General features: G+C 38.2%; 1 long non-coding RNA gene across 1 annotated transcript in view; it reads left to right on the forward strand.

Annotated features, from left to right (window-relative positions):
• Positions 1-4896: 4896 nt before the first annotated feature.
• LOC118913191 (uncharacterized) overlaps positions 4897-24060 on the forward strand; it is a 141010-nt gene continuing 121846 nt past the window's right edge. Inside the window, exon 1 of the long non-coding RNA XR_008993980.1 lies at positions 4897-5414. This is a non-coding gene — a long non-coding RNA (uncharacterized LOC118913191). The remainder of the gene's footprint in view (positions 5415-24060) is intronic.

Consider the following 24060-nt stretch of genomic DNA (forward strand, 5'->3'; position numbering starts at 1 on the left):
ATAGGATAGACAATATAATTGATGTCAATCACTTTATTAAAAGTAATCTAGCAAAAAAAACCCTCAAAATACTTTAAATGTTCAAAAATGGAAGATAAAAAATTATAATATACCCAATGCAATGGAATATAATGAGCTCTTAAAAAAGCACATGTACACACAAATGTATTGAAATATTTACAGAAGTCACATGAACAATAAGTGTGTGTATATATATACATATATATATATGGAGGCATGCATATGAGGGTATAAATAGGATAAACATATGTGAAGATATTCAAGATAGCTATTAAGTAAAAAACTGTAGTTATATAATGGCATCATATGCATATCCTTTTTTAAGAGAAGTTACATATATATAATTATTTTGGGGAAGGATACACAACCTGGAGAGAGACTGGTGAGAGGAATATTTGTGCTTTTTAGTTTATACACCTTCATATTCTTTAAATTTCTAGCCATGAGCATGAACTATAATAATAACAAACTAGTTTAAAACTGAAAAATATTTATTGAAAAACTGTAAGGACAGTTAATGACAAATATTAAATATACCAATGAAAAAATGCAAGCTTAATAAAAGGAAATCATTATTTGGTCAAAAAAGGTGAGATAAATAATTTTCAATGAAAATAAGTTTATGTCATGATTCTAAAATAAAGCAACCTGAAAATCAATGCCAAACAATACATGAAACACATTAGTTGACATGTATTTACAGCACTAAATTACCAACAAGATTGTGAAGCTAATGGTTCCCTTTCAATCAGTTGTTTTAATTTTCAAAAATCAAATATACAAATGAAACTTTTCTCAAAGAATTTTGAGTTTCTCCATGAATATGCATCTAAAAGACAGAAGGCCTCTTCCCTTCTTCCTAACCACACTCACACACACACACAGCTCTGCCACATACTGTCAACATATGCTCACTACTGAAAGGAAGTCCAATTTCATGACCCACCTAAAATATCGACATCTAAATCTAGCAATGGAATAGCTGTTGCAACCATATCCTTACATGGTAAAGAAAATTCAAAGGGATATATACATTTTTGGAATGTATGAAATGGGAATTTAATATGTGGCACTTGCAAAGGATAGGCCTTGGGTAGGAGGAGCTGCTTCCTTGCTTTCCCATTCTGAGCAAATCATTCCTCTTATCATCTGATGTCTACTGCTTCTGTCCCTTCAGTGTACATGTTAATATCACAGGGGCTTCTCTTAATGCCAAACTTTGTAATGACAACAGAAAGGGCAAAATAAGAATGCCTGAATCTGCACTGGGTAATGAATGTACAGGTTCATATAGGTGATTAGACATACAAATACTAACTGGTTCTGACAGTAACCCCAAATCCTTGTCATTAAAGGACAAGTGAAGATTTGAACCTGATCCCATCTGATTCATCACCTTCTTCCATGTGTTCCACTAATCTTCTTCCATGTCTTTTAACTGTTAACAGCAATTTATTATAAATGATGATTCATGTTACCATTTATTGGGAACCTAGTATATATCAAGCAGTGTACCAACCACATTCCATTTATTTTCCAACTTCTTATAACTCCACAGGGAAGTAAGGGCTCAGAGAGGGCACACAGTTAATAATTAATAAATAACAATTAATAGTTAGGACTAACAAAGGTAAAATGGGAACCCTGGTGTACCAGTTAGGGTTCTGTATAGTAAAAAATAGATTTTGATTCTGATTAACATAAGCAGAACAGTAATTGATTGGAAGGATAGCAGAGACCTCCCAACCTCTGTGTGTGTCCTTCCAGAAATTATATATATGTATTTTTTTCCTTAAAAAAAAAGGCATTGTATTATACTAGAGAAGTAGGATCAAAACTGAGCCAAAGAACAAAGGGGAGGCTAGGCAGTGAGAAGCTCAGCTCAAGTCATACCACTGATTCACGGTAGAAATGAAAAATGGACACAGTGAATTGCCATCAAGGAAAATGGCTGAATAAATTATAATGGAATTAGTAGGATATACTGTAACCATTAATGAAAATGAATAGAGCTCTCTCTGGTACTTCTGAGAGATTTCCACAAGGAATTGCAGGATATGTATCTATAATATCCAATCTTTATAAAACATGACAAACCTACATATATATATATATACATATATATATATATGAATATGTATGCATTCACAGAAGAATACATGATATGGAAAAAAACATGAGAGGATATATTCCAGGTTTTCACCAAAAGTGTTGGCTGAGGTAGTGGGTGCAGGATGATGTTTGATAGAATCAAGTGCAAAAGGAAAAGAAAAAAGCAACTAAAAAGTATACCGTGTGTATCTGATTATATTTCTGCATTTATGTATAGTTGTCTTTATGTATGATGCATGTAATAACTAATAACTTTAAATGCCAGAGGGAGGGTCTGGTTAGGATTCTGTCACTGCTGCTGTCACTATCAACATGAGCTCTCTGCATCTATGTCTTTTCTACATTCTTTGCTCCAGAAGGAGAGCATCTGCCTGGTTTGTGCAGGCATATTAGTCAGCTCAGCTGCATAACACAATACCAGTTGGGGTAGCTTAAACAACAGTAATTTACTCCTTATAGTTCTGGAGACTACAAATCCAAAATCGAGTTTCTGCCAGTTCAGGTTCTGGTGAGATCTTTCTTGGCTTGAAGGCAGCCACCATTTGTGTCCCCATATATTTCTTCTTTGTGGGCCAGAGTAAACCAGTATCAATCAATCAATCAATCAATCAATCTCTCTCTCTTTCTCTCTTTTTCTCTCTCCCTTCATTTTCTTATAAGACCACCAGTCTAATTGAATTTGAGCCCCACCCTTATTACATCATTGAACTTTAATTATCTCCAAGTAAAATTATCTCCAAGTACAGTTATACTGGAGGTAGGGCTTCAATGCATGAATTTGGGGAGGATACAATTCAGTCCATAGCAGTGAACCAGGGCTCTTGCTTACAGTAGAAGGCTGAGTGTCAAGCAGCAAACATGGAAGAAGGACTGGAGTTTGATAAACATCAATTTGCAAAGAGTGGACTAGGCAAGAATCAACAATGGATGCTAAATACCTGAGTAATTTTGATGGGGAGCAGGATATTGGCATGGCCTTAGAGAAATCACCGTGAGTTGATTATTGGTTACAAGGGAAAAATTAATAACTATGTAATGAACAAGTAGTACAACACCTTCACTGTGTAAACAAAATTAACATCACCAATGAAGGGCAAATAGACATCGTATGTTTCCAGACATGACACCTTGATAAAGACACAACATTACTTGTGTGATATTCTGGCCAGTAAGGTAGAACCTGAATTAAGTCATGAGTAACATCAGACAACCCCAAATTAGGGATATTGTTGTAACTTTTTGTATTCTTCAAAAGAAGTCAATAACATAAAAGACAAAGCCTGTGGAAACATTCAAATGAAAGCCTGATAACTAAATGTAGTATTTCATCCTAGACAGGATCCCATACTGTAGGAAAAGAAATGCTAAAATTTGATGCTATTGTATTAATGTACAAAATTGACATATGAATGGTGGACTAGGTAGAATATTGTTTTGTTATATTCACTGAAGCTGAAAACTAAAGTGGGGTTTTTTATGCAAATAACATCCCTAATATTATGAAATACACGCTGAAGTATTTAGAGTAAAGAGCATGATATGTACATGTCACTCTTAAATTGTTCATGGAAAAAATATATAGATGTATATGTGTGTTTACTGAGACCCTATTGTTTAGCCTTGCCAATTTTTTTTTTTGGATTTGGATATGTTATTGAAGCTGCATGTACTTTAAGACAGGCTGCCTGCTTATCCCACTGAATTTTCACTGCCTTCCCCAGCTGTGAAAAGTAACTAGGTTTTATTGCTTTAAACATTCTTTCCTTCAGTGTATCATTACTATAACTAAAATACATTCAACTAAACCCACACAAAAATTAAAAGCAAACACTTTTTTCCTGATGTACGCAGACAAAATAGTCTAAAATACTTTGATCTAGATTGAGGTGGGAGGCACAAAGCACATTTTTATAATCTCAGCCAACACTAGAAAGCCCTACCTTAGTATTTCATTATATTTTGAATAACTTCTAGTGGCAAAGTTTCCTCTTAGTTGTCATGACAATATTCACATTCTTTACAGTGAGGAAGCAATTAGAGAGTACCTGGGAGGTTAAAAAGAAAAAAAAAGATGAAAACTTCTAGGTAAAGGTGTGATTTAGGATAATTAAGTTCTAACAAAGATGGATATGTTTTGATCATTCTGGATGTAACATTTTTTGAAAATCCTTCCACCTCCACTTTTATTGATTAGGGACTAAATATGGCCTCATAATGACAGCTATGTGATTGAAGAAAAATATGAGCAAGGGCATACATTAAAATGTGAATTCCCATTTTGTATTCTGTCTTTTCACTGTGTTATGCTTTCACATCATAAGGTAGCTTATGCTGCAAAGAGGGCACACATTTCAAAAATGGTGTCAGCAAAGCTTTCTCCCAATAAAATAGTAAAGTAAGTCATTGTAGAATGTTTTTCTTCATTTATATTTCATACACTCAGGTTAGAAAGCAACTGGAAAAAACTTCTAGTATTAACAGTCATATTTGGTAATAAGGATAATAATAACATTACTGTTGATAACATGATTCTTGTTGAGTGTTTTGTATCTTGTTAAGAAGTGATAGATCCTAGAATGTCATTCTTTCGTTTTCCTTCCTGCTTTAAATGTAACCTATTGGAAAAATAACCATATGTCATTGATTATCCACTAGCTATAATATCAATCATTAACATGAAAGGGTTTTTCCCTCTTTTGAAATGGTTTTATAATACCTCAAAGAATAATCCAGATTTTAAAAAATGTCCTGAAGGTGTTAAGTTTGGTCATACTTATTACCCAGAAGAGTATTACCTGGGGAAATTACCATGATACTTTTGTCATACATTCACATCAAGGAGTCTTTATGTTAACCTGTATTTTTTCCATCAATATTAGAGATGGCAATGAAGGTCCAACTGCATAAATATCTGTTGTTGTGAAATTGTGAGTTGTTTGTTAAGCCATGCTCTAAATTTAATTTTCACAAACTCATATTCCTTATTTTTCAAAAATTTAATGATTAGTAGTCATTGTTTATCTGTGGGATCTTGATATTACCTTAAGCTTTTGAAAAGCCTAGCAAAGACATGATCTCTGTCATAAGTTTCATATTTCAAATTCCTTTAAGAGCAAAAAAACCCCACAAAACCTTCAAGGTCTGGTCACCATTTCTCAGCTGTCAAAAATGTCTTTTCTTTCTGGTGATAGAGAAATATCACATTGTGCTGCTGTTTTGTTTCAAGGTCATCTGTCAAGAGTCTCAATCTACCTGCAAGTCTTGATGGATCTTAAACATCAGTAAGTGGCTCATTCCTACCTTACCATATAAAACTGAGTGTATTCTTGTGTCATCTGGTAAGACTGTGAGTGCGTTTTTAGCTGTGTTAGCAGTAAACAGAGAAGCATCATGTCTAGCTTTCTTTCTTGGACAAACATACCTTCTCCTAAGAAACAGAAACTCTCTGGCATCATGTCTGTCAAATGGTTCACCTCATAATGAAGCAATAACCTTACTGTATACACAGAGTTGTTTTTTTAAGTATTTTGTCCCTACTGTGAAAGAGACAGTCTCCTTGCCCGGACTGCCCACAAGGCACTGCTTTCTATGCTCCCTTCCTATTTTCATTGTGTTTAAAGCACTTTTTTTTATATCTGTATACTAAACAGACACCTGAACTGCATGTAGTGAGCCATTTATTGAAAGGAAGTTTTAAATAGGAAACTAAGCCTATTTTATTCTTTACATTGTATATGTAAGGATATCAAATGCCAATGAATTTATTTTCTGTGTGATCCTGGATACCTCTTTGCTGTTGTATGGAACATAAGCTCAAGGATTCTTTACAAAGTGAAAATTTCACTTTGTGAAATGAAAATGCTCAGGAAGACTTAATAGGCTGGGATTGAATGGATAAGTTATTTAGTGAATTTTCCATAACTATCATTAACACTAATCATTATAACATTTTGTCAGGCACTCTATTTTAAGTAGGCTGGCTCTTCCCTTCTTATCTCCCTCCATGCCATTAACTTTTACCCAACAGTGGGTTAGGAAATTTATTTATTCATAGAGATGATAGAGAATGAGTTCATTCATTCATTCATCAAATTATTTATTGAGGACTTTCTATGTGCAAGGCACTCTTCCAAGTGTTAGAGAATATTCAAATAATTTTAAATCCCTTGCTTTAAAGGACCCTATGCTGTTATAGAGACAGTAAGACATGCTTTCAAAATCCCACAATAGAGACCCATGCCAAGTGGTAAAGGAAGGGAAATGTATATTGATTATCTAAGTGCATTCACATGTGATCTCATACCATTCTTACAGCAATCCTCCCCCAGAAGTAGTGTTATCAATCCTTTTTATATATACATCGAAACTTGCTGAAGGCCATGGGATTTTAAATTGAATCTGAGTCCAAAGCTCACACTCATTCTAGTAAGAACATGGTCTTACACTTTCAGGATCAGAAAAGGTTGCTTTGTGTTTTAGTTGAATGGGAGAGAGGGTTTCTCAGGGAAAAGTCACAGGGAAGGAAGTGAGGTGGAAAGAAAGAATTTGCTTGGGGAACAGCAAGGAGTAAATGAGGCTAGAACTAGCAGTGGGCCTGAGGAGTAAGGCCATTTAGGGGTGATTGTGGAGGCTGTACTTTATCCTATAGACAACAGGATCACTGGAAAATTCTCATCAGGCACATAGGATGACCAGTGTCATTTTTCAACATTCTGCCAGTAGGACAGAGAGGGAAAAGATACAGGCTATTCTATCATTCTCAGCGCAGCCACACTTCTGGTTTCTGGGTTAGCCCAGAAAGCTGCCAATCATGCTTTTTGTGGTCTCTGGTAGACACGTTCATGCCTTCCTATGTGAGAGGCACAGTTCCTTCATAGTTCTATGTATGTCATGGAGAAGGGCTTCTGTGGCTGACAAGAAAGGGAAGCAGAGCAAGAGAAAGGGGAGATTCAAATTCATTATACTATAATTAAAATAATTTTACCCCCTGATTAAAGGAACAGAGTAAACCCAACATTTTAGTGCATTTTTATATCTCATAATAAAGCAAAAGTTCATTCTGGGGAAGGGAGGATGAGTGAGAAGAGATTCTGAGATCATTCCTACTTCATAAATACCTTTCACAAAGTCATACTTAAGGTTCTAGAAGGTCTAAATAAGGAAGGATAGGGGGGTACAGACTAGTTTAGTAGGGAATTATATTATTAAAGCTTTTGTAGTATACTATCAGAGGTTGAAGGTAGGAGTGCAGAAATAAGAGACAGAGATATGCCCAGATATTGCAGGAGTGGCCAAACCCTGCACCCAAACTACCCTTGATCTTCCTGTATTAGATGGTAATGTGTCTCCTCTCTGGCTGCACATTTGATTCACCTGGACAGTTTGAAAAACATATCTGTATCCAGGCCCCACCACCCAGAGGTCCTAAGTTAATTGCTCTGGAATATATTTTTTCCTATTTGAAAATTAGGTTTAATTTATGTAGAGTAGCATACACAAATTTTTGGTCTACTGTTTGATGAGTGGGTCCGGTTTTTAAAATTGAGATGCCGTAAACTTCAGAGACATAATCATTGACCTTCAGGCAGCACGTTAAGCATCTACTTTGCTGTAAGAAATTCAGAGTCGCAGCAGAAATGGGAATGATTATTAAAATATACCTTTAAGGTATATTTGGGGCTACATTTATTCAGAGGGTACAGTTTGGCAAGGGTCATAATATGTAACATTTAAAATTTTTCTTTTTGACTATATATGCCAGAATATCAAATTAACAACTCACATCAAAGAACTCTGGGAAGACCATGGATCATGCCATCAAATATTTTTTCCCCTTGCAATTCACTGCCTCTGACCTAGCTACCAATATGACCTGATGGCCTGTTACAGAGGAATAGGATTCTGTAAGAAGAGTGAGCACAGAGGGCTGCTCTTGGTGGTGTGATCTGGGGCCCCAAGGCTTTAATAGAGACCTTTAGTTGGTCCTGTTCATATGTATGGAGGAGATGGGGGACAGAGTAGCACAGGGAATTTTCCCAACACCAGCCTGTCTAAAGGAAAAAGACAGGCCTTGTGTTGTGCTTCTAAGATACAATCTAGATGGAAAAATACTAGAGAATACCGAAAAGCCAAACCCAGAAGAGCATGAACAAGGGGAAAATAGAGCCAGGTATCTAAGGCATTGTTTGATTTAACTCATTACAATTAAAATTGCTTGTGAACATTGATAAGAGGGAGGAAGGATCAGGAATTTTATCAGCATGAAAAGGGTGATTTTGGTAAACATGTAAGCAATTAAACATGCAAGATATAGCTTTATTGTTTGATGTTCATTTCTGGCATTCTTTCTGGGGGAACTGATGACACACTAAAACCCAATTTCTGGAACCAGTGTTTGGAAGCTCAGGTTTTAAGTTCTTATGAGTTTTTGACAATAAGCAACAAACTCTTAACAAGGCAGAGAAACCACACATGATCTCTATTTCAACTAGCATTAGGCCTAGAAAAATATTTAGTCATAATTTTGACATTCTAATTTCAGAGACATGTTACAAATGAGTGAATAATCATGTATGAGTTTAGTTAGCTAAAAATAAGAGTTTAGTATTTGGAAATGTAAACAGCAATGACATAACATCACAGACTCATCATTTTCCCTAGATCCCCATATAAAAATGGGTGCTGAGGGGAATGGCTATTAAAAGTTTCCCATATGCCAGATCAGGCTCTGCAAAAGTTCATTACATGGATTATCTCATTCAATTCTCAGGACACTTTCATGGTATCCTGTTAATATTCCTGTTTCACAGGCAAAGGAACTGAGAAGTTAAATAACTTACCTGAAGTCATCCACCTAGGAGGGTCAGACGCAGTGCTAAAACCCAGGCAATCTGACCTCAGACCAGGGAGAAGTTCCCACCATAGACCAAATTCTCACTGTGATGTTCACAGGATAGCATCAAAATATAGTCCACGGCCCCTGCTAGAGCCTGTTCAGAAGCAGGAGAGAGAAAGTGGGGGGCTAAAACCCTACGCTGGTTTCACCTCCCCTCACCCTCTAGGCCTTGGCCTGTCCTCACAAGAAGCATCCAACAGTTGCAGAGTTGTTTTCTTCTCTGATCTGTCTCCTCCTCCCTTCAAACAGAAGGTTCAAAGTCACCAGAAGGACAGTCACACCAGTAGACAGGGACAGTAGTTGAGGCTGCCACCCTCTGCCTTTCACCTGTGAAGCTGAGGACGTTTCAGGACATTGTGCCCTAAATCCGTGAGCACCTCTACCACAGTTTGACAATGTCCCTTTGAATCTCACTGTTCAACCTTTGAACCAAAGGAATGTATTCAGAGAAATAAGAGGGAAAACTAAGTAGGCCTTACTAACTGTAGGCTGCTGTTCTAACAACTTCACATACCCAATTCCCTTCCTCCTCATTCTAATCGTAGGAGGTAGGTATGGAAGAGATCAGCTTGTCCCCATTTTTTTGGAACTTTCTTGGGTTGAGCACTGAAAGTCCTGTGTCCCAGGCAAGTTAGGGTGGTTAGTCACCCCAGATAGCTAATATTACAGATTAAAAATAACAGACGCCCAGAGAAGTTAAGTGACTTATTCAGAATGATAGACTTGGCATGTGACAGAGGCAAGATTTGAAGTTAGGTGATCTGGTTCCAGATCCCTCCCTCTTAACTAAACTAATAAGATATAAATTGTTCTTCCTTGATAATGATGGACTGATAACTATGATAATATCATCCCAAAGATATTTGAGCTGGGAAATTGGAAATGAAAAGAGATATTATTGAGACATTGTGCTAGTCAGCATGTGGGACATTTGTGTGAATTCATTTAACCCTGACAATAACCCTGTTAGGTATCATTATTCCCATTTTATGGAAGAAGAAACAGGCTGAGGAGAGATGAAAGTCTTGTTTAAGGTCAAAGAGGTAGGAAGTACAGAAATGGATTTCAAATCTAATTCTCTGAAGTCAATGATTACTCCATTGCATCTGCTATCTCTAACAGAAAGTTACATTTATAGAACACTTTACAGTTTATAAAGCTTTGTCACATATGTCACCTTTGACTCTCAGGAACTCACTAAGCTAGGTATAGCAGTAATGACATTTTTACTTAGACATGAGAACACCAAAGATCTGAGAGGTTACATGTCCTCCTGAGGTCGCACAGATATCATGTAGCTGGACTGAGACTAGAAGCCAGGTTTTTTGAAAAGTTAATGTTATAGAATGAATTTTTGTGTCCCCAAAAAATTCATATGTTGATACCTAATCCTCAGTGTGATGGTTTAGGAGATGGGGCCTTTGGGAGGTGATTAGGTCACAAGGGTGAAGGCACTATGAATAGGATTAGTACCCATATGAAAGAGATCCCCAAAAACTCACTTGCTCCTTTTGACATGTGAGGATGTGGTGAGAAGACAGCAGGCTGTGACCCAGGAAGCAAGGTCTCATGTGACATGAATCTGTGGGCACCCTGATCTGTACTCCCCAGCCTCCAGACAAAAGATTTCTGTTGTTTAGAAGCCATTAGTCTATGTAATTTGTTTTAGCAGCCTGAGTGTACTAAGACAATTAATGATCTTTTATTCTTTCTAACTTCCGTGGAATATATTCTGTAGGATATCCATGCACCTATATGACAGAAAGAAATGGGTGGAGTAATAGGTGTGAGGCAGAGGCTAGAGCAAAGAGCAAACTCCAGTTCTAGGAATAAAACTTGCAGAATAAGTAGGCTAGGAGATAGTTACCATAGGAACTTCTAAATAGGTAGTTAAAGAGGGGCCAGAGGGACATGCATCAAAGACGAGAACAAATTTTACATCTGTGTAAAAAAATCTCTTCTGTCTCTCATTCCAGTGAATCCTCAGTGAATACCTAACATGCTCCAGGAAGGGGGATACAAGGGTGAACAATATAGATACAGGGCAGCTGGACACATGGAATTTATGGTGTGTTGGGAAAATACCATGACTGCTTATTGTTCATGCCAGTTTTGGCTTTTCCCACACCACGTGCTGGTGGGAGACAGCTAATTTTGTAGTATTTGCTGATTCATGGTGTAAATAGTTCCACCTGTGGCTTATTGTGAGCTGCCAGGGTGATATCAGTTGACTCACAAAATTCCTGAAAATTTAACCATCAGCTCTCCAGGCTCAGCACACCGCTGAAACTAACCTCAACCTCACCCACCCTACTCTCACATAGTTAACAGTGGGAATTATTATTCCTTACAAATTGTAAAGGATTTTAAAACGAGGGCTGTGTTTCTAGCACTTGGAGGATAGCATCAAAGTGGGGAAACTATAGGGTGACAAAAGTCAGGTCAGAAGAATCCAGCAATACTTCAAAACAGGTCTATAGTGCTCTCTAGGAAGAAAAGCTGGAGCACATTCAGAGCCTCTGAAGATCTAGAAGCATACTGTAGGGACTGTGGAAGTTCCCATGGCCAGGATGCTCATGGGACCCTAATCTCCTTGCCCACTGTGCACAATGCAGTGCTTGAGTGCAGGCTTGCACACGTGTTGTCAGTGAGCCATTAGTGACTGTAGCTATTTAAAGAGCTCCACCCAGTCCCCTGCGCTGAGAAGGCGGTAGATGTGGATTGTAGACTTGCGGGTGCAGACACGACTCTAGTGCTCCACCTGCTACCACAAAACTAAAGCTTGGTGTAAGACCTTTTACCCTCAATGTTCCATTGTTGTTATTTGGTCTCAGCAAATCCAGAGTGAACTTGCCCAGAGCTGAAACCCTCCAGCATGACACATACACCCAGTCTAGGAGGTGAACTTCAGTAAGTCTGATTTTTCCACAGCTTAACTTTACACTTTCAGGCCTATTTTCTCATATAAGATTTTTACCTGACAGATGTAACATGATGATTCCTGAATGCAGGTCAGTGGATCACACTGGTCTGTATTTTGCTGAGAATATATCCTTAAAATTCCTAAAAAGTGTTTGGACAGAGAGCAGGAGCGGGGTTCAGGGGGCGAGAATCTTGCTGGGAGAGAATGTAGGTGAGAACTGAGAAAGTAAAGGGGGAAAAGCCCCAAAGCCTCATGAATCTTGCTTTATAATTTTGCTCGGGGCTGGTAAAATATGCACATTTTGAGCTATTAATAGATACAAAGTGGTAATGATAATAAGAGCAGGTCAAAAAATAAACTAAGGTAGCTTGGAAGCATTTCTTATCTCCCGTCTCTTCTAATAACCCTGCAGAAGACATTTGACAGCAAATAGAGTTTACAGCTGTCGGGGCTCCCACAGAGATTAAAGGCTACTCTTGGCAATACTCTGCAGTACTTAGCGGTATGTGTGAAATTACTCATGGAAATGCTTCTCATTTTGTGCATTTTTTTATTTTTTATTTTTTAACCACTGTTGAGACTGAATTCTTTTTAGAACCACCAGATTGCTTTTCAGTGATAGTACAAAATTTTCTGCCAAGCTAAGAAAAAAACATTATAAGTGATGTTTGGTACTATATCAAAGTTCCAAAGTTCCAAAATTGAAAACCTGCTCAATTGGAAATTATTTTATGAAATGCTTGAAGGCATTTGGTAATCAGAAAATACTGCAAATTCATAGTGAGAAATTGGTCAAAATGAGTCAATGATGACAATATATTTAATTCTTTCATTTATACAGAATGCATAAATAAGATTAGTACTTCAAGACTTTTCCTTGATAAATAATAGCCAAAACAAACAAAACCAACAACCCGGATGTGATTGGATGCAGCCTGGTCACTTCAAGGATGACCCCGTGGCTGTAGCAAAAGGTGAAAAGATGATGGTGAAGGATAGAGGGTCATGTACTTTCACTGTGACATTAATGGTATTAATATTTCACAATAATAGTTTATCACCATCTATTTTCCAGTAACATCTATGCAATATTCACTTGGTTAAATAATATAGCTAACATACACACACACGTTCTTCTGAAACAATACATTGCAGGAAATTTTGGGCAAACTGATCATTTCTAAAATCATGTCTCAAATAATAAATTCATCTGGATAAAAGTATATGTGAATATACTTCAGTACATAACCTTATTTTCTAATTCTTAAAGGACCTATACTTCCTTTTTCCCCTTCCTATCATTCAGAATTGCAGTTTTTCAATATAACAAATGGACATCAAGATTTAGTGTTTTTGAAAGCTATATTTTTCTCTTCTTCTTAGATATATTGCCATACCATCCCCAACTCTTACCCCAAATAACATTTGTTTCAATATTCAAGGAATCTAAGTTCCTAATTAAAATTAGGGGGAAAAAACCTACACTAAAGACTCAGAAACCCACAAAAAATACAGCTCAAACAAGCTAACTCATGTTTAACATTTTTCCTTTCTTTAAATTACAAAATCAATATAAAACCAACATAATTTTTTTGGAAAAAAACTGTCATCCTGGATACTATAATTATTTTCATTTGTACATTCGCTATTGGTATTCTTCAGCATGAACCTGCACATATTACATAATTGCAAGTGAAGCATAAACTCAAATTTGTATTACTTTATTTTCATAAATGTCTTATAGTGGTTATTTGCTGTTTATTTCATTGTTAAATATCCAGTAAGTACCTGTCTTGCCAATGGGTTTCAGCCCTAGGCAAGTTTGCTGTGGATTCAGTGTGACCAAAGAAAATGACAGTATAATGTTCTTTGGGGTGAAAGGATTATACCCAACTTTATTTCCAGGTGGCAGGTCAGTCACTAAAATCCTGTTCACTCAGAGCAAGTCTGCATGCAGCAAGCCGGTCTCTGCCTCTGGGCCTCTCCCTCTCTGCATAGTCATCCCATACAGCCATCCTCTGGGCCTCTGTCCTCAGTGCTGCCACACTCCAGCCTCTGCTCTGCTCTCCTGCAGCCTTGCAGTCATGCCACCGTGTCATGCCCAGAGTACTGGGCAGAGCTCTTTATATAGAGTCAACAGCCATGTATTGCCCGCAGGTGTGCAGTGAGCTAGTCAACCAGGGCCAGGTGAGAATCCTGGCCACAGGAACTCTCATTTTATCCACAGTATCTAAAACAGTGTGTGACATATAGTAGGTGTCATAAGTAAATAATAAAGAATGGAAGGAATGTCAAAGTGCCCCTTTGCTCTTTCAAAGGCAGAATGTACTATGCTTTATACTAAAGTGGATCCCCTCCGTTTCCAGGTAGAGCAGAGTAGCAGTTGTTGATTGGGAGACAAAGCGTGAGTGATGGATCACTCTATCCTTTTTACTTTCTTCTGAGAGGTTTCAAGTCTCTCCTCTGGCAGGATGTCCCAGCTTCAGGCCTGGTATGAGCTTCAGGTTCTGCCAGTATGGGTTTGGGTTTGTTATTAAAGATTGTGTAACCATTGATCTTCATAGCTCCAGGGAGACACAGACACATTCCTCACTTGCAACTAATGGTTGATTTCCTTCGATAGTAAGATTAAGCTTTGCACACTCTTAGCCACTAAATAGGACAGTTGATGGTAGAGACAGTTGGTGGCAAAGACCAGCATGGCTGAGAGAAGTCCATCCCATTTCAGTGTGGTGCAGTGTGGAAGATGAAGATGGGCTTCACCTGAAGGGGCCATGTTTCCCAGTGCCAATGTAACTGCTGAAGCAGGTGAAGCGAGGTTATCTCCTGTGGCGGCTGCCTAAATCCCAGACCACTGCATTTCAAGGTGCATCGTGGGCACAAGAACAGCCCTGTACCTTTCTCTTCTTGCCTGGTCAACAATTAGAGGTGTTCACAATAAGAAAGTTGGTACACTGTTCTGGTAACTTTCTATTGAATAGAATAGCCCAAGAGAATCTCAAATACCATCTCAATAGACTGTTAAATTAATGTAATTGTTTTTGTTCATTAAGTGAAAATAGCTGGACTTTGGATTCAGACAGATCTGGGTTCAAATTCTGCTGCTGCCATATAATACATCTGGCTGTAAGACTTATGTCACCCGAATGAATTTCTTAGTACCTGAGTGTCCCATCTTGGAAAATTGTGAGAATAATTCCACTATTGCAGGGGTTTGTGAGTATTAAATAAGATGATAGGTGAGATCATTGAAGCAGTGTTAATAGCATATGGTAGGCACTCAATCTGAGTTGCAGCTATCAGCTGAGGCCCTGGGATAATCTGGTTCTTTAAGCACAGCCCTTTGCTTTATTAGAGACAATGATCTTCTGGGCTTAAAATGGTCATAGAAAATAGAAGTCTACAGCCATTTCAGAAATTATAAAGGTTCGCTAGAAGTCCTTAATGCCCAATGCCACTTTATAATTATGAGATCAACTGGGAGAACTGACAGTCCTTACTGCTGTGTGTGCAGCCGATCTGGCAGAACACTAGGCTCAACCAGAAGACAGATACCAGGTCTTAGATGGTAACTAACACACCAAGAGCAGCTCAACAACAAATCCCACAGAGCTCAGATTTCCACTGATAGACTTCAACCCCAGACATATATTACACCGTGCTTGCAAGGCAAATGAAACGCAATCTATCAAGATGGAATTGCCAAGCTTGCACCTCACAGTCAAAATGGATGTGATTGAAACAACTTTCTTTGCAGATTCTTATTTCGGATTCTGACGTTTTTTGACAGTTTGTTTTAAACTTTTCTGAGGTAATGGAAAGTAATTGTGTTTTTTGGCAACATAGAATCCCTAGGAAAGTACTTAAAATGCAGCAGCTGTTGGCATAGAAAGAGGGGACTTTACTTGATTGTAGGTATTCTGCCACAGATGTAAAAGTGTTTTTGTACACTAAAGAATTGTAACTTAATTATTTTACACAAATAACACCATCTTTGCCTCAACACAAGGTACTAATAATTTACCAGTCTACCAAAAATTCCCGGCCAGCCCAGTATTCTCAGAATAAATCATAGGTTTTAAGAAAATAAGTGACCGTAGTTGATTATCAAACAGTTTGATCTTTTCCCGTCCAACACGTGAAAAATTGTATCTCCCTGTATCAGCTAACCTGCCAGGTGTGAACAGGGCCTCAGTTCTCCTCACCAGCATCCCTGTAAGTCTCTGTGGGAGGCAGGTGCTAGCCTTGGCAACTGGCATCCTGGCAGCTGATGTGGGGTTTGTTGTTATTATGTCTGCAGCTACTCTGTGGGGCACTTATTATCCACAGTGCCTTTGAGCAGTGGTCCAGATGGTCTTCACACTGCCAGTGAGTTAGGGAAGGGCTGGAAACGGCAGCAGTGGCAGGTGTGCGGTGTGGGCCCTGTTGCATGTCAGAGTCATCAAAGCGAGGATCAGGTGGAGAAACATACTTCCTTCAGACTGCTTCCTCTCCTCCCACCAGCATCTGTTCACTCAGGATTGCAGGGACATTGTGCCACAGAAACTGCTTCACCTTTCTGTGTGTTGCAAGTTAAGTAAAATGAACAAGGAGGTGCCCTGCCTTGGAGCAAGGTGGGCCGTAGGTCCCTCTTTCCCATCCCCAGAGCATAAGCATGTGGAAGACAATATCCTATACAACTCATTTGTAAAAGCATTGTTTATTGAATTACCTCTATTAAAATAATTTCTCTGTTCTAGTAGATATGTGACTTATTATATTCTCATTCCAATTTCTTTTTTCTGAATTATTCTAAATTTTACTCTAAAGTTGACTGTGCCCATCATCAGGTGACACACACATCTTGTATCCATTGTTTTGGCCTCACTAGAAACTATTTTTTCCTTCTTGCTGTAAAAGTATTTATCAATAAATGTGAAGAATCACCTTACCATTCATTAATTCAGTTAATAAGCATTATGGAATACTTACTCCATGCTGGCCATTGTGCTAGAGTCTAGGAGTAATAAATAAAAATAAAATGCTGTCCCTCTTCTCAAGATGCTTATAGTCTGGGGCTGCATTTCTGAAAGTTTGTTGCAGAGAAAACATATTCCTTCAGTTGCATTGCTTCTGTTTCTCTCCTTGCCTCTCTCTTTCTTCATGCTCAAACACATTTAGGAAATGCTATAAACAGGGCATATCAACATATTAAAAGTTCTGGGTGTTTAGTGATAAAGAATCTTATTTTATTTCACTCAGATACATTTAGACACACCTTTGGTGTAGCACCTGTTACCATTCTGGGAAGATAACATTTCTCAAATGACGAATGGAAAATACTTTTCTGCACATCTTTCCCACTCTAGCGGAAGAAGAATTCAAGGAAAACCCTAAGATCTTAGATTTCCTTAATAGATTATTGAATTCAGTGTTTTAAGGAGAAAATGCGTATTATATATTTGAAAGAGTTGTAAGTTCAAGTTATACTTTATCTTACATAATTGCATTTTAAAATTCTCAACTCCTACAAGAAAGGCTTAAAGGACTATCAGAACAGATCACCTTTCCCTGAAACTTTATCTTTGTGCTTCACTGGTTTCCTCATAATTGTGTAGGTCTCCAAGCACTGTACCGTATTTGGGCCTTTGCTGTAATTAACAAGATCTCAGGAAGATCATATAGTTAGTCGCCTAGCATGGGTTGGAAGCAGGAGGCCCTATTCTTTTGGAGGGGACAAGGCTTACTGTTTTCTAGTGCCCCAACGTCACTGAGGGATTCCTGACAGCATCTGGCTCTGTCACTTGCCCACTAACGTACTCTTGAACAGCTGCCCCTCACAGCAGGGTAGCTGCGAGAGACTGGCTGGGGACCCCTGTTGAAAATGATAGCTACAGGGTGATTTGGGTTGTGGCTGCCAAGAGGCAGAAGTTGAGTGAAACAGTGTGGAGTTTTCATTATTCACAGTGGCAGTGTGTTCATGGCCAAAGAGGGCACCAGTTGAATACAGAAAAAAAACACTGAAACTACTTTCTCGAAAGCCTCACTGATGTCCTTTCTTTGCCAAAAAGTGAAACAAGCAAAACAAAACTGAAGACATTGAATATTTCAGCCCTGGCCTATTCTGCCTAGTTTGTGTACCCTTGGCCTGAGAAACTGGATACTAACAACATTACTACTACTACTACTACTACTAACATCTGCCGTTTATGGAGCACTTAAAAGGCATTGGACATCACCATCTCTATTATCTGAATTTCTCCTCCTAACACACTTATGAAGTAGTTGCCTTTTTGCAGATAAAAAACCTGATATGTTGAGAGGCGTATAACCTACCCAAGATTGCATAGCTAGAAGCTTATGAGAGTGAGACTCAAACAGGGACTGGAAAGTTCATGCCATCAATTTACGACTGGGTGAGTTTCTAATGTCCAAGGACAGTAACCATTGTTTAAATAGAGAAGGCTTTCCCCAGTGCTCTGGTCAGATCACAGCATACAGGGGGATATTTCCAAGCAAAGGTGAACAGCAGGAAATGAATTTAGTGATTGAATTCCATTTTTGACTGCTAAATTTCAGTGTAAACTTACACTGTGTAAATGTCTGTGCCTGCTTTCCCCTTCAGCAAATAAAGCTGAATATATTTAGCGACCTTTGTGGACATGGAAATGACTGCCCAGGATATTTCAACTTCATAGCTTCCTTCACGATGGAGGTGGCTTTGATTATTGTTTGTTTCTGTACCTAGAGCAACATCTGTCCCTGCACTGACTGAAATGAGGACCAGTCAATTCCTAGTCCCCTGCCGACGGCACCGGGCTGGGGAGTGGAATATATGCATGAATTGGGTCTGAAGTTTGCGCAGTAGTCATTATGGAAAGCAAAGCTTGGAAACAACCTGCTTTCTATGGAGAGACAAACCCTGCAGGAGAAATACAATTCAGGTTCCATCCATGTTGAAGGTATTGTGTTGGTGCTTAGTGGTACATTTCTTAGGTGTGCCTTTCTCTCTGGACACAGTTTAGGATTTTCTTTATGGCTACTCAAAGATTTTTCTGTCCTTTCTTATAGAGATTAAAAAGGGATTTTATTTTTAAAGAGCTCAGTTCAATGTGAGAAGTACAGTGATGGCCTGTCCTCTTTCACAGAGCTCTTAGAGGACAGATTGGAGGCCATTCTGTTCATCTCCCAGCCACTATAGATGGGTTGACAGAGGTATCAGGAGGTCTTCAGAAGACCTTTAGATTGAGAGATCAGAAATGACTTCACTGAAATTGTGAAGTGAGGCCTCAGTCCTATGTAATTGTATTTTTCTCATCCTCACAGTTCTCACAATTCATTCTGATTTCCTTCATTGTCAAGTTTTGACATAGGAGTTTCTTTTTTGATAAGGCTGAATGCTCGCAGCTGTAGCTCACCATTGTCACTACAGTCAGTGCTAAGGTTTCGGTCAGTATTTGAGATAAACTTTTATTATAGTGTTTCCATTAAGATGCTTCAAGGTCATTAAGTCAAGGAACGAGACACATCTATCTTGTTCTGATTTAATTACAGAAGGGAAGGTTGGTTTTATATGCTATAAAGCTGTTTTCAGGGAAGATAGAGCTTCATATTTTGTTGAAGCCTTGTTTCTCTCAACACTGCTGAAATTATAATGCAGTTTCACTTTATGAGGCTCCTGAAATGGTAGCTACAGTCATCGTGTGGTTTACCAAATTCTCAGTTACGCATACCATATGAACACGAGGAGCCACCCTGGCCAGATGCACAGCAGCAGCTCACAGGCCTCGCTCTGCCTTCGGAGACTGCTTCGTCAAGGCTCATGCTGCTGCCAGCAGGGTTCTCTCTCCTCCTTGACTGTGTTGCTTTTCTCCTCACCAACAGTTCCCCAGAGCCCACCCTTGCCCCCTTCCCACATCAGGCCTAATTCCTTGACTGAGGGGCTCTAATGAGTTAATCACCCCTGCTCTTTCCTCTTGAGCCTTCCGTTCTCTTAGCTCAGGTCAGTTTAGTGCTGGCCACTTGGCAAAGGACAGACCCAGGTGAAGAGAAGTCAGTGTCTCCTTCCCGCACCAGCATGTTTGCCCCTGGTTCTGCCCGAGCCCATGGACTCAGAGAGAGGCTGAGCCGAGGCAGCCACTGTTGCCACCGCAGCATGGACCTGGAGCATGTCATACTCCCTGACCGCACTGACCGAAGTGAGAGTGGTCAGTCAATGCCCGGGCCATCAGTCTGCTGAAACAGAACTACCTTTTTTTTTTTTAAAGAAATTTTTCACTTGAAAACCAAGTGAAGAACAAACAAGTACCAAACACAGAACCTGACTAGTTAAGACCTTTGTCCTAGCCATTTCCACTTCAGAATCAGTGTTACCTATTGGACCGGCCACAGAGGTTTATTTCTGCAGATAATGAAAAATATGACTTCCATACAGCAAGGGAATAGGTTCCACTCATTTCCCAAGTTCCTCTTAATGCATTCCTAAGGTGCACCCAGGAGAAGCCCTGTCCAAGCTCATCATTAATCATGAAATGGCAAAACTATACATTCTAAAGTATATCAGATGTCATTGCAATATAGATATTGCAAAAGTGTCCTTCTCTCCTGCCCCCCAGTCCCCTGAACATGAGTGTCCACAATTTATTTCATTTAGCTGGGGTACTCTGGCACTTTGAAGTTAGCTCTCTTCCAGCCTTTTCATCTTCTGAAATCCCAAATCTTTTATAAGATTTTCTTTGTTACCAAGCCTCACTCTAACTCTCCTGTATTGTACTCTCCCAATTGATTATTCCCAATAATGGAGGAACTCCAAAGATGTCATTCCTATAAATAATCAGGGACTCATCATACATACAATGCATATATGGTTCATACAGTATTTGACATCCTACTGAGAGTTTCTGCTCTTTAAACACAAGGGTTGTGTGTGTTTAACAATGTAGAGTTATGACATACATATATATGGCTGCTTAGAAAACACTAGTTAATGATAATGATGTTGAATTCAAGAATTAGGAAGTACCTCATCTATAACTTCAGAATAATGAGTTATTTCCTTTCGGGCACTGTAGATTGAGTCCCCTTAGAGATAATTACCATTTTGAAAAGGAAACATCAAAAGGCTGCTAAGGAAAGTCAGTGTGAGAATGTATCCCTCTTATAATATTCCATAAATTTTTTTGGAAAATATTACTTCCTATTTTAAATTATAGTTGAAGGTTAAGATATAAGCTTTCTGGGGGCAGGATTCCTATAGCAAACACCTTGATCCATTCCTCCTATTCACATAAGCACCATGTCTTGCAAATGCTAAGTACTGAGCGAACATCTGCTGAATTAACAGAGATGGCGTGGGCTGTGGAGCCATAATGGAAGGGACATTGATAGAACTGACTTAAATGGCATGCTATCTGTGTAGCTGGTGTGGGTACCCTTCCGATAGGTCAAGGCCCCTTTACTACATTCTTTTGCTTTTTACATCCCCTCCCTGATGGCTCTCTGAAGGGTCAGTTCTAATAGAAAAATGTCATAAGTATTATTTTTAACTTAACTCTTAAATGGATATGGTGTAGAACTAATCCTTATTTTGTACCTTTGTTCCTTTCTCTTTATTCCTCTCCTTTTCTTCCTTCATTCCCCATCTCTTTCCACCCCCATTTCTTTCTCTTTCTGAAACCCTTCCTCCCACACTGATTTACTTTATTCCTGCAGAGATGAACATCAAAGAGATGAGGAGGAAATAAAATAGATTAATACATACATGGGGTGGGATAGAATATACAACATAGTTACTGGTCCTGACTTTATTCTGTGTATACTTTAATGCCCATTTCATAGGATATTTATTTAGGTGATTTTTTTTAAAGGAGAAGTTCATTTTTATAACAGGCTTTCCAGTTGAGTGATTAAATACAGTATAAAATGACAAAATGGTTATGGAATGTTCAATATTCCTGGGTAATTGCAATAGTCGTAAACTTAATTCCTTCTTTCCTTTCACAAACATTTATTAAATACAGACTACAGGCCTAGCAAGATGTTGGACATTGAGCATACAAAGCTATTAAGACATGATCCTTGCCCTTAATGAGCTCTTCTAAGTGGAGGGTAAAAAAAATTACAAAAATCTCACCCCAGAAAAGCCCAAGACAATATTAGCTCTTCATTCAAATTGTCTAGTTTTGTGGGAAAGTACTACATGAATCTTCCTTTCCAGTGCTCCAGGGTAAATGAGAGAGGGAGAGACAGATACCAACTCTCCACCCTCAATGTCATTTCAAACTTACAACTGTTAGTACAATACCTATTTGCTATTACCATTTTTACTAATCACACAGAGAATGAATATATCAATGTCACTGGGCAGTTTTTTTACTCTACTGCTATGATTTTAACTAACTGTCGAGCTTGCTCTCTTGTGTTCAGTCCTCACAGACCATCAGAATACCAGGTGCCTTCTAAATAGACCCATCCCCAGAGATTCTTACTGAATTGTTGGTACATAGGAAGGTTTTCATTCTCTCCAGATGATTTAAATATACAGATTGGGTTGAGAAATGCTGATTGAATTTGTTGGATATTAATTAGCTGGATTACCCCCCCTTTAAAAAAATTTACAGGAAAGTAAATTCATCAAAAATAGCAATAACAATAATTAAAGGAATTTAAATAGAAGAGGTTGGGATGGTTGGATTCAAACTTTCATTCCCTAAAATAAGGAAACAAATTAGTGCTTTAGGAAACAGGTTTTTTCTGGCACAAATTCTAAGAGAAATCTCATGCTCGATGACAAAGTAAAGGACTTTCCTTTTTTCTTAGCCACTTTATTGAAGTTTTAGTGAGATATGATTGGCATACAAAAATCTGTACCTATTTAATATTCACAACTTAATGTGTTTGTAGATAAGTATATACCTGTGAAACTATCACTACAATGAAGGCAGCTATTTAAGGAGCTGCAGGGCTGTAGTTTTAGTGTGTAGCTCTGAGCTCTTCAAATGATGCATAGACAGAACTTAAAATATGATACCAAAGGAGTAAATGGGTAGCATTGTTCCCACACCTCATACCCAGAGGACTTTTATCTTCAAACAGCTCTTCATAGAAGCTGACACTGAGTGCACCAAGTTTCTACCCCCTAAAGAGGGTCTTGCCACTACTGATTGCTTTTGGAAACCATGTAGCTGAGGAGGGTTAGGATACTTTATGATGAAAATGAGGCTCTATTCTTCTCTACTTAGTAGGGTAGGAGTATTTGAAATCCAAGTCAAGATATTTCTTAAGAAGCAGTTTCTGAATTCCCTGTATCACTTGAACCTGTGCTGAAGACCCCATTTTCCACATAAAGTAAAGTATGTTTGGGCCCCAAAAGTATCGAGGACCACAGTAAGCAGAGTTTTGGAAAACTGTTTGCTATACACATCATACCTCTCTTTATAAAGAGCCCCTTCAAACCAATAAAAATCAAAACACAGTAGAAATGGGGGCAGAGGTTGTTATATGTACAGACAGTTCACACATAAAAAACCATACAAATAGCTTAGAAAAGATTGAAAATATTCAACTTCACTTATAAAAATTAAAATTAAAATTAATTTGATATATCATCTTTTAAATCTATCAGATTAGTGAAGATCCAAAAATTATACAGACTGTAGGGAAACACAAACTCTTGTATGTTACTGATAGGAGTATAAGCTGACATACCTCTATGTAAGTTTGTTAATATGTGACAAAACTATAATGCACATGACATTGATCCAGCGGTTTGCTTTCTAGAAATTTAAGCTGCAGGAATGTACAAGGTTACTGCTGCAAATTATTTGTAAAATCAAAATTTGAATAAACCTAAATATCTATATAGTAGCACCATTAAGTGGTACATCCATAAAACAGAGCACTATGAAGCCATTAAAATGCATGGGGGACTGTTTAACCTACTGCTTAAGGATGATCTTCAAGATATATTGTTAAGGAAATAAAGCAAGGCATATATATATTATGTTGCCCTTTGGTTCTTTTTGAATTTTCAGTCATATGAATGTATATAACATTTAAACATAAATTAAAAAATAATGTTTCAGGCTATTGTTGCCAGTTGTCAAAAACAGTCATTGGAATAGGCAAGTAA

The sequence above is a fragment of the Manis pentadactyla genome, chromosome 2 (assembly GCF_030020395.1).
Source record: "Manis pentadactyla isolate mManPen7 chromosome 2, mManPen7.hap1, whole genome shotgun sequence".
Taxonomy (NCBI): domain Eukaryota; kingdom Metazoa; phylum Chordata; class Mammalia; order Pholidota; family Manidae; genus Manis; species Manis pentadactyla.